The sequence below is a fragment of the Pleurodeles waltl genome, chromosome 5 (genome assembly GCF_031143425.1).
Source record: "Pleurodeles waltl isolate 20211129_DDA chromosome 5, aPleWal1.hap1.20221129, whole genome shotgun sequence".
In the NCBI taxonomy this organism is placed as follows: Eukaryota; Metazoa; Chordata; class Amphibia; order Caudata; family Salamandridae; genus Pleurodeles; species Pleurodeles waltl.
In genome coordinates, this window is record NC_090444.1 from 1,486,581,080 (window position 1) to 1,486,593,092 (window position 12,013).

Genomic DNA, 12,013 nt, shown 5'->3' on the forward strand with positions numbered 1-12,013 from the left:
TGCTGGATCCCCACCGACACCAGGAAGACCGTCACCCACGCCCTCGTCACCAGTCACTTGGACTACGGGAACACCCTGTACGCGGGCATCACCACCAAGCTGCTGAGGAAACTCCAACGGATCCAGAACGCTGCCGCAAGACTCATCCTGGACACCCCTCGCCACCACCACATCTCAGGACACCTGAAAAAACTCCATTGGCTCCCCGTCAACAAGAGGATCACCTTCCGACTCCTCACCCACGCACACAAAGCCCTTCACAACCTCGGACCCAAACTCATCAACAACCGCGTCTCCTTCTACACTCCTCCGCGCACTCTACGATCCGCCGGACAGGCCCTGGCAGCCGTACCCCGCATCCGCAAAGCCACCGCCGGAGGAAGATCCTTCTCTTTCCTGGCAGCGAAGACCTGGAACTCTCTGCCCAGCCACCTTCGCGCCATACCTGAACACCTCTCCTTCAGAAGGCAGCTCAAGACCTGGCTCTTCGAGCACTGACCCCCCCCCCCCCCCAGCGCCTTGAGACCCTTTATGGGTGAGTAGCGCGCTTTATAAATGCGAATGATTGATTGATTGATTGACGTAGTGGATGAAGATGTAGTGCATGCAGGTTTGAGTGGAGGCGTGACAGGGAGGGAGGAGGGAGACGAGGAGGAGGGGGATGTTGGTATGTCTGCATGGGTATGATGCTTGTGTGAGTGCCTGTGGGATGTGTGGTGCTTATGTTTGCCCAAGCTTCCCTTGTGTGTTGAGGTATGTGCATGCTGGTCTGATGGTGTGCTTGGGATAGGCTGAGGTACAGGGGTTTGGGTCTGGGTGGAGGAAGCAGGAGGGGGGAGGCTGGGCACAGGGACAATGGCTGCCATCAGTGCTGAGGCCAGAGTCTGAAAAGCTCGCTGTTGGGCTTCCTGACCAGAATGAATACCCTCCAGGTATGCATTGGTCTGTTGCAACTGCCTCTCTACACCCTGGATGGCATTCAGAATGGCAGACTGCCCAACAGTGAGGGATCTGAGGAGGTCAATAGCCTCCTCACTGAGGGCAGCAGGGCTGAGCTGCCTGGGGCGAAGGAGATGCCCACCATCCTGGGTGAGCGGCCACAGGGCACACGCTGAGGCGGTGCTGGTAGGGAGGGTGGCGGCTGTACCTGTAGATGCGGGGGGCACAGAGGGGCCCGCCACCGCAAGGGAGCTCCCATCAGAGGAGGAGTCCGTGTTGCTGGTCTCAGCTCCTGTTCCCGCCGTGGAGCTCCCCTCATCCTCCGTCCCACTGGTGGCTTCAGACTCCGTTGTCTCGCCCTCCAGGGCGATGTGGGATGCAGCTCCCTCAAGCTCCGGTGCCACTGTTCCTCCGCCTGATGATGCTATTGCACACAAGAACAGGGAGACCAAAAAAAGGGGAGGGGAAAGACAGAAGAAAGACATGTTGAGTGCATGCAATGCTGCTACCATTGGCGGACACTACAGACACAGAAGACTTCTGCACTACGCCGTGCACTTAGAGTTCCCTAATTAATCACAGGGACATGGGGTACAAGGCCTATGCCCAATTGATGCACACATGGAAGTCACACAAGCCTGACTAGGTGTAGTTGACTCTGAACACTGGTGGGGTGGGGTGCCACATGGCCTGCCTTACGAAGGGACCTTGCCTACTAAATTCGCCCTTGCCCAAGGGAACCCACAGCCCACCTCCGCCACCCAGACACCTCGTAATGTGCGCTGAATCAGCTGAATGAGAGTGACTCACCCCCTTGTGGCTGCTGTGATGCTCTCAAGCGCCCATCCAACTCCGGATACGCCACCGCCAGGATCCGGAACATCAGGGGGGTCATGGTGCGACGGGCACCCCTCCCACATTGGGAGGCCATCCCCAGCTGGGCCTCCGCCGTCTTCTTGCTCCAGCGGCGAATGTCCTCCCATCTTTTCCGGCAGTGGGTACTCTGTCTGTGGTGGACCCCCAGGGTCCGGACTTCCTTGGCGATGGCACGCCAAATATCCTTCTTCTGGAGGGCGCTGACCTACAGGAATAGTACAGGGGAAAAGGAGAAGATATAACCGTTCGGACCGTCACAGTCATTGGCCCGCGTTCCTAACCTTGCCATGACGCACATGCACTCACCGTCGTTTCATGCACGCCTCATTCTCCCCCCCATCTTCCATCCACACCACCCCACACAGGCATTGCCCATACAGCATGCTCACAGTGTACTTACCTGTTTGTCTGGAGGACCGTAGAGTAGCGTGTACTGGGGGAGGACCCCATCCACTAGTTTCTCCAACTACTCCGTGGTGAAGGCAGGGGCCCTTTCCCCAGACACATGAGCCAATGTATCTTCCAAACTGAGGTCACAGCCGCACTTGCAGTGTAGGTCCTCTCCTGTCGAAGATCAGGTATCAAGTGAGTGAACAGAGAGAAAATGGCGGTCACGTCCACGGCGGTGCGTACCATCACCGCCGGCGAACATTGTCATTGGCTCCTGGGGCCCATAGGGTCCAATGTTAACCAACGCAGGATTGCGCTGCGGTCTTCGACCCCCTACTGCGACGGTTGTACATTGCCAGCGCAGTTACCTCATATGCCCTTGTCCCACATTACAGGTCAGGCAGCCGCCATTTCAGGGGGCCACATGGCATTAATTTTAAATGCGTCACACATATCTAGGCTTTGCATACACATTAAGACAGAGACATAGAAGATTGAAAAATGTGTGCAATAAAGTAGTGTTGCCTGACCCTCTGCTCGCTGTTCTCCTCCATAGAGCACATCCGCTGGGGCAGGTAAGGAGATGGCGGCATCCTCCGGTGTACAGACCGCTGGTAGACCTGTCGACAATGGAAGAGTGACATGTAATTGTCACCTACAGACTGGACCGTGCCACAATCCTGGAACTGTGTGCCCAGTTGGAGCCGGACCTGATGTCAGCTATCCGCCATCTCATAGGGATCCCCCCTCTAGTGCAGGTGCTGTCAGTACTCCATTTCCTGGCAAGTGGGTCTTTTCAGATGACAGTGGCCATAGCATCAGGGATGTCCCAGCCTATGTTTTCCAATGTGTTGTCCAGAGTGTTGTCTGCCCTGCTGAAACACATGCGCAACTACATCGTTTTCCCTCAGGTGGAGGATTTGCCAACAGTGAAAGGTGACTTCTATGCCCTGGGACATATCCCCAACATCATAGGTGCCATTGATGGGACACATGTGGCCTTGGTCCCCTCCGCAGGAGTCAACAGGTGTACAGAAACCGGAAGAGTTACCATTCTATGAATGTGCGGATGGTGTGTTTAGCCGACCAGTACATCTCCCATGTGAACGCCAAATTTCCTGGCTCAGTGCATGACGCTTACATTCTGAGGAATTGCAGCATCCCTTATGTGAAGGGGCAACTCCAGAGGCACTGTGTGTGGCTATTAGGTGAGGACATGGACCCTATACAGTGTGAATAGTTGTCTGGGTCTGGGGTTGTCCCTAAGGGTTAGTGTGTGTCTAACAGTTGTCCCTTGACATTTGCAGGTGACTCTGGCTACCCCAACCTGTCATGGCTACTGACCCCAGTGAGAAATCCCAGGACAAGTTCAGAGGAACGCTACAATGAGGCCCATGGGCGAACTAGGAGGGTTATAGAGAGGACCTTCAGCCTCCTGAAGGCCAGGTTCAGGTGCCTCCATATGACAGGTGGTTCCCTATTCTACTCACCAAGGAAGGTGTGCCAGATCATCGTGGCCTGCTGTATGCTTCACGACTTGGCTTTGTGACGACAGGTGCCTTTTCTGCAGGAGGATGGTCCAGATGGAGGTCTTGTGGCAGCTGTGGAGCCTGTGGACAGTGAAGACGAGGAAGCAGAAGAAGAGGATATCAACAACAGAAAGACGGTGATTCATCAATAATTCCAGTGAGACACAGGTGAGAAGACATCACTACCTGCTACATCTCTATACACTTGTTCTACCTCTCATCTATCTGTCACCTTCACCCAGTGTATGGACCCTGAGTTGTCCCTTTCCCTTTCGATTTCACAGATGTGGGTCCCACTGTGTGACATCTGCTTTGTTTCCTCATGGACTAGAGCTGTGTGACATAGGTATGTTGACAATACAATGGATATATCATTTTTCCTCAGTTATTGCAAATACACATTTTCGAAAGCACAGACTGACTCCAGATAGTTGTGTGATTTCAGGGTGTTTATTTAAGTGCTAAATAGTGGACAGGGTCGTAAAATAGTCAGGGGTGATGGTGGAGGAATGTCTATGGCAGAGTCCAGTCTATTAGTCTCACAGGTGCATTGTCCAAAGAGGCATAGGAAGTGGAGCTGGGGCAGTTGATGGATGGACAGGGTGACAAAGTGGGACAAAAGGATGACAATCAGGGTGGTCTCATTTCTTGGCAGGGGTCTTGGCATTGTTCTCTGTCTTTGTCCTGGATCTCAGGGACCGCTTGCGGGTTGGTTCTCCATCTGCAGGGGGTGGGGTGCTGGTGTTGTGGTCCAGTGGCAGTGCCTCCTGTCCACTAGCGCCAGCGGAGGTGGTGGGCAGTTCATCGTCCAGGCTAGTGTCAGGGGCCCCTTGTTGTGCCACAGTGTCCCTCCTGGTGTTCACGAGTTCCTTCAGCACCCCTACAATGGTGCCCAGGGTGGAATTGATGGCTTTGAGTTCCTCCCTGAACCCCAAATACTGTTCCTCCTGCAGCCGCTGGGTCTCCTGAAACTTGGCCAGTACCATTGCCATCGTCTCCTGGGAATGGTGGGAGGCTCCCATGATATTGGAGAGGGCCTTGTGGAGAGTGGGTTCCCTGAGCCTGTCCTCCCCCTGTCACACAGCAGCCCTCCCAGTTCCCCTATGTTCCTGGGCCTCTGTCCCCTGAACCGTGTGCCCACTACCACTGCCCCCATGTCCCTACTATTGTTGGGTTGGTGGGTTAGCCTGGGTTCCCGGTAGTGGTGGACACACTGCTGTTTGACGTGTCCTGGGGACAGAGGTATGGGCCTGCTGGGTGGGTGCTGTGCTGGTGTTTCCAGAGGGGGGAGGCTCTGTTGTGGCTTGTGCCAGTGTGAGGGGAACCGACTGTCCCGAGGTCCCAGATGGGCCGGGCTGGTCATCTAGATCCAGTTGGACAGAGCTGCTGTCATCACTCTGGGCCTCTTCTGTGGGGGGAGTGGACATGTCTGGAACCTCCTGTCCGGTGACGTTGGGTAGGGGTCCTGCATGGGTGTAACGGCATAATTATTGCATCGGTGTGTGCCATGGTGTGCAATGGATGGGTGACCCTGTACCCCAGTGCTTGCATTCTTGTGCAGGACCTTATGTGATAATTGTTTAGGGGTGTGTGTGGGTATGTGCAGTGGCCATGCATTGGTGATGGGTGTCCATGCTTTGGTGTTGCATGCAGGGCTTGGTGTTGGGATGGGTGGGTTGTGCTAGTGGGACATATGTGACAAGTTGGAATGATGGGGGTGAGGGCGAGAATGGGGGTATGTGATAGCATGCAGGTAGGGTGTGGGATGAAGTAGTGAAAGCTTTGACTTACCAGAGTCCATTCCTCCAGCTACTCCTGCGAGGCCCTCAGGATGCAGTATAGCCAAGACCTGCTCCTCCCATGTTGTTAGTTGTGGGGGAGGAGTTGGGGGTCCGCCGCCAGTCCTCTGAACCGCGATGTGGTGCCTTGAGACCACGGAACGTACCTTCCACCTCTTCCTGATGTCATCTCTAGTTCTTGGGTGCTGTCCCACTGCGTTGACCCTGTCCACGATTCTGCGCCATAGCTCCGTCTTCCTAGCTATGGAGGTGTGCTGCACCTGTGATCCGAATAGCTGTGGCTCTACCCGGATGATTTCCTCTACCATGACCCTGAGCTCCTCCTCAGAAAACCTGGGGTGTCTTTGCAGTGCCATGGGGTGGTGTGGGTGATGTGTGAGGCGGTGTGTGTTGTGATGTGTGGTGATGTTTACGGGTGTGTGGTGTTTTGTGCGAGGATGTGTATGTGTGATGGTGTTGTGTGCCTCTGTATGGTGAGGTTGTCTTTGCTGTGCTGTCTCTCTGGCCTTCGTCTAAATTTCTGATTGTAAGGGTTTGTGGGTGATGTGGGTGTGTGTTTTATATTGTATTGGGTGTGTGGGAGTGGTGTGTGTATGTGTATCAGGTGCGTGTATTTGGAATTCTCCAATGTGGTTGTGTTTTGTAAATGTGTGTGTATTTTGAGCTGGCGGTGTGTACCGCCAATGGAATACCGCGGTTGAAAGACTGCCACGTGGATTCCTGGGTCGTGATAGTGTGGGTGTATTCCTGTTGGTGGAGGTTTTGTTATCACCAGTTTATCACTGACCTTTGGTGTGGCGGACTTGTGTGGGTGTCTGGATTTTGGCAAATTCCGAGCTGTGGGTCGTAATAGCTGTGGCAGAATTCCACTGCCGCGGCGGTGTGTTGGCAGTCTTCTGCATGGCGGTAAGCGGCATTTACCGCCAATGTTGTAATGACCCCCATAGTGAACATATCAGTATGCTATGGTAATTTGTTAGGAATGGTCAGTGCAGGAAAGTCCAAGGCAAAGATGTTAATAGATTAGAGTTTCTCTACATTGAGTACTGTGGTCACTGATAGGAATTAACTGTGCTTGTGCTAAGTATGTGTGTTCTCATAACGTGTCATATGAATTAGATTTAATATGTGATAAAAATACATTTTCCCATGCTATCCTGTTTCAGAGTCCTTCACCATGTCATCTTCATTTGGACATTTCAAAGTTGTGATGTTTGTAGTGATATGTTGTTGTTTGAAAGTACAAAGTGAACATGTGTTAATCCTGGGACAGACACCCACTTGGGATGGAAAAATATTTTGCAGAGACAACTTGCACTCTGATAGTATGGAAGTTCAGAGGATAGTATCAGACTTGTTTTCTGTGTGATGCTGCCATTAAGGCAATATGTGCCACTTGACTTGCTCAAACCCCATGTGTATGTTAAACCCTAGCATACTGTTCTTCCTTCACACTGGCTAAATCTTCAATTTATGGACAGTGGAGGTAGCTGTTGATGTGCCTCTTCATGGCTGGTAGAACGTTTTGCTAGCACACCACTGAATGGCAAATGCGTCATTGCTCCAGATACTGCCACGTGTCCTGCAATGGTCATGTGGCCTCAAATGTTTGTTACTGCCATGATGAAGACTATTGGTGTTGTTGATCTAGGATTCCTATTGTGAGGGCAGGCTGTATGACTCCAACTGAGGACATGCATTAGTGATAGTTTGCCTATTTAATTTGATCCGATCACATAGTCCCTTTCCTCCATGGTGTCAAGGTGGTGGAGTGTATAACCCTGGATAACACTTCACCTCTTTGTCATTTCTACATTGTTTGGCAAATGAATGTTGAAAGATTTGACAGCATGATGGTGGAAGACAGACATGGCAAATGAAGAGCCACAAATAATCCAACAAGAGTCTTGTCGTCTGTGTCCATAACATTTATTTGCATGACACAAAAGAACAGAAAGGTGACTCCCAATGTTTTCATATGCACAAGTTTGAGTTGTGTGCAGGGGAGAGTAAGATACTACATTTGCACTAAAATACAGGGTGGGCTCACTGGCACTGATAGCGCTGTGACAAGAGCTGGCGCATCGACCAAGCTGCCTAACTATGGAGATGTCTAGGGAGCCATGACCAGTGCATAGTGCCCCGTGAGGCTGCTTGCTGAATCTGGTTTACCCCTCTGCACCCAAGTCCATAACTAGCTCAGATGCGCTGGAAGTGCATCATTTGCCCACAAGTCTGATAAACAGGTTGTGACAGAACCTCCAGTTAGTGTTCACAGGAGGTGTACAGATGAGCTCTATTGCAAATTTAATTTAATTTAGTGAATGGTCAATTTCACTGTGTTGTAGAGACACAATGGTTTGCATTTTTACTATTAATTCTATTCCCTGCATATTTCCTCATATCATGTGACCCTTAACTGTGGATAATGACATTGAATCCCTTTTTGTGTTGCTTCTCAGAGAGTGAAATTTGTGCTAGCCCAAATTATTAAACCTACAAGTGTGTACCCAAGTAGTTCAATTTAAGGAGGCATTTGCTAGAACTTTGTTAAATGCTCAACCCTAGGTCTAGTTGCATGTAAAACAGTTTTGTATTAAAATTGCACTCTTTTTAAAAACATCTTACACTGAGGGGATCACCCCCAAATTGCCCTGTTGACGGTGCGGCTTGTCCACTTTACTTGCTTGTGATGTAACACTCATCCCCAATGTTTATGCCCCACTACTTTCAAAAGTCACCAGCCGCCACTGTCAACTTCACCAAAAGATGTATTTTTACAGTGTGAGTTCAGAGACCCCAAACTCCACATCACTATCTGCTCTTAATGGGAAATTACACTTAAAGGAAGTTTCAAGACAATCCCCATGTCTCCTGTGGGATAGATAGGCCTGGCAATAGTAAAAACTGAAATTATGAGTACTTCACATTCAGGACATGTAAAACACACCATTACATGTCCTACCTTTTAAATGCTGTGTACCCTGCCGATGGGGCTACTTTGGGCCTACCTTAGGGATAACTTACAGGTAATGAAAGGAAAGGTTTGGGCAAGGCAAGTGGGTGCACTGGTCAGGTCAAAATGAAAGTTTAAAACTGCACACACAGCCAATGCAGTGGAAGACCTGAGTCATGCTTGCAGGGCTACTCGTGGGTGGGACGATCAGTGCTGCAGGCCCACTAACAGCATTGGATTTATAGGCCCTGGGCAGACACCGTGCACTGTACTAGGGACATACTAGTAAATCAAATATGCCAATTATGGAGAAAACAATCACCAATATATTTTAGAAAGAGAGCATATGAACTTCAGCACTGGTTAACAGTGGTAAAGTGCCAAGAGTCCTAAAGCCAACAAAAACAGGTCGTAAAAAATAGGAGGAGGAGGTAAAATGTTTGGGGATAACCCGGCAAAAAGGCCAAGTCCAACAAGGCCTTTGTGTAATTTTCTTTATTTTACACATGCACACAGATGACAACTCTAGGGCTGACCTTGTAGAGATATCCTGAAAGGCGAAAGTGTTATTTCAGATTTGTAGGTTACACATGACAGACATTCAACCCAACACAGCGGTGAGTAGATGGCAGTACTGGACCATTCCAAAGTCTAGCAGGCTGCAATACATTGGATTAAAAGTGGTTCATATTACATATAAAAGTGTGATTGGACATCATATGAACAGTGCAAATTAACTTGTGTGTGGCTACTACTTCTATTCAGCATGCCACAACACAGTTTAAGAAATCCTGGATTCAAAAGACAATTAATTATGCAAGCATTTTCATAATTTCAATGTAGCTATGAGCAGGTGTTAACATGGTTGGGATACACAAGAAGTGACATTTTAATCCATTGCATGACATGGTGACTGCCAAATGCAGTCGTTTTTCAAATGTGTTGACGTGTGGAAGTAAAGGACAGTGGAACAGCATTTCACTGCACTATTTTTTTTCATCCAAAAATAAAACATCATGGTAGTTGTGGTCATCATTTGATGCCAAAGACAATACTGGTTTGAAAAGTAAGTTACACATACCACTTTCATTTACTATATTGGAGATGAACACACACTTGAATCATGTATGCACATAAGGGTATGATGTGAATAGGAGATAACACCACTTGAAACACTTTACTTTCCTGTGAAAATTGATGTTGTTTTGTACCTGTTTTTGGAAGAACAACATACATTTACAGACAGCAAGGGGCACAGCCAATGCAATGGATGACCCATGGGGAGCTACACGCAATCTGACTAAACATATTTCACATTGTTAAAAGGAGAGCTACAACCATGATGCTAGCAATTGGTATGACACAATATATTGTGTGAAGCCAAGTTTGGACATATCTGTTTTGCTATGGGTGTTGCAGCATTCTAAACGTCAAACATAAGGGCAGGACTCCATTTGTGATTGTTGAGACATTGCTAAGTGTAACTTTGCAGACTCCACTCCACCAGCGATTCCTGTGAAGCCTTCAGGATGTAGGATCTGTAAGCCCTTCTCCTGTCGGGAAAGAATTGTAATGGGGAGCTGGGAGAGCCACCACCAGTCCTCGTGGCCTCCGGTGACACTTGCCATTTTACCTCTTCCTAATCTCCTCCTGTGTGCACAGAATTTTAGCTACATAATTCACTCTGTCATCTATTCTGAACCATAACTGTCACTTCTGGGATATGGTAGTATTTTGGACCTGTGCTACAACCAATTGTGGCTCTAAGCTTATGATTTTATCCACCATAATAGCTCTCCTTCTGAAAATGGGGATTTCTGTTCCCTGCCATAGTGAATTAATGTGAAGAACTAAACTAGTGCCATAAAATCTGAAAGATAGTCCACTAAATATGATTTTAACAAAATACTAAAGAGAGAGAAAAACAAAGTAAAAAATAAAAACAGATTCCTGTGTGGCAATTCCTGCATTCAAATGGTCTGTTGCAGTGAGATGGCAAAGATCATGGTCTGAAATGGGGTGTGTTTTATTGTGTTTTTTTGTAGGTGTTCACAATTGTCCAATATACAACAGGTGTGGGCTGCTAGCATAGTACTATACTGAACGGGTTCAGTGATGGACTCCAGGTGTCATGGGCCCAACGCTGACAGACCGCCAGCACAACTGTGTGATCTAAATAGGCTTAGTGGGATGCCACCTTCAAGACAGCGACAGAGGGCCTACTCGTCGGCATTGGAGACCACTGCGTTGGCTGCAGAGTGCCGCTGGCACGATAGAGTAAGCTCCATCGTGGCAGTCTTTTGCTTAGCAGCAATACATCTAAATACAGCAGGTGGCCTTTTTGGGGCTGCAGCAGACGCGGCTTGGCGGTAATACCACCAAGATCTAAATCAGGCTCTCTGTCTCTATAACACTTGCATACCTACAACTAGTACTATTTCACATGAATTATTTACAATAGTCTGCCCTCTGATTGCTGTGTATCTGTCTTTCAACCTACACAACTGCCTTATGACAATCTGGCCTCCTTAGTCTCCAACATTAGACACACTTATGAGCACATCACAGCTTCAAGACCCACTGATTAAATGGTCACAGATTCTCAGTCAGGTATTTTGGGTCGACAGGTCCCTGAGCTTCCATTAATATCCCATGTGTATGCCGGTAGTGCTCAATCTAGGCTTACCAGATTTCTGCAGGAAAGGCACTGTCGCTCCTCTCCTGAAGAAGGTGTCTCCACACTCAAGAGACTGGAACAACTGTAGACTGACTAATGTGTGCCAATGTTTGCTAAAATTATGCAGCAGCATTAGGTCAAGAGGCTTTGCTGGACCCTTGAAACCTGGGACAATAGTCTGGGTGCAAGCAAGTTTTTGAGCAGGGCGCTGCCAGAAGCAGTCTCTGTGGAGATAGTCCTAGTGCCATTTAGAGTATGTGCTTCTTAAAGAAATAATGAAATAAATTATTTTCAGAAAATGTGGACAGTCCACTCACTAACCTGCCAGCAGATTTGGTTTAGCCTTGGAATCTAGTACATAAGGTTGAACCACTCAATATGTACATCAATTAGGGGCAGCAAGATGTAGATGCCACTTGACACTGGAGAGCTCAGGGAAGGCCGCAGGAATTATGCTGCAGTTGAGGACCAAATTATGTGGCAGTGTTAACAAAACAGTGCAGCAAGAAAAGACATATTGAGGCATACAGTATGCATTTTGTCACAGTATTACTTCATTGTTTTGCAATTTTTAGAGTTGAGCGTGCAAGTCCCCTAGCCTACTGTAATCTCTCTGTGGGCTTTTAACCACACCCATGTCACACATATGTCATACCTTTTCCGGTGTTTAGCCCTCCTCGAGCACACCAGTCAACTACTGAAAACATACAAGGCTCCATGTTTCCCGCATGGCTTCTGGACTACTTTTTCTTTTTATTTGCTACACAGCGCGATCTCGCTGGGGAGTGGTTGAGCGAGTTGCATGGCATCAAGCATGTTACATGGATAATTGCACTTTTGCCAGTAA

General features: G+C 48.8%; 1 protein-coding gene across 4 annotated transcripts in view; it reads right to left on the reverse strand.

The window, feature by feature from the left end:
* Positions 1–12,013, reverse strand: part of BEND6 (BEN domain containing 6) — a 310,591-nt gene that overhangs the window by 149,363 nt on the left and 149,215 nt on the right. The window lies entirely within an intron of this gene.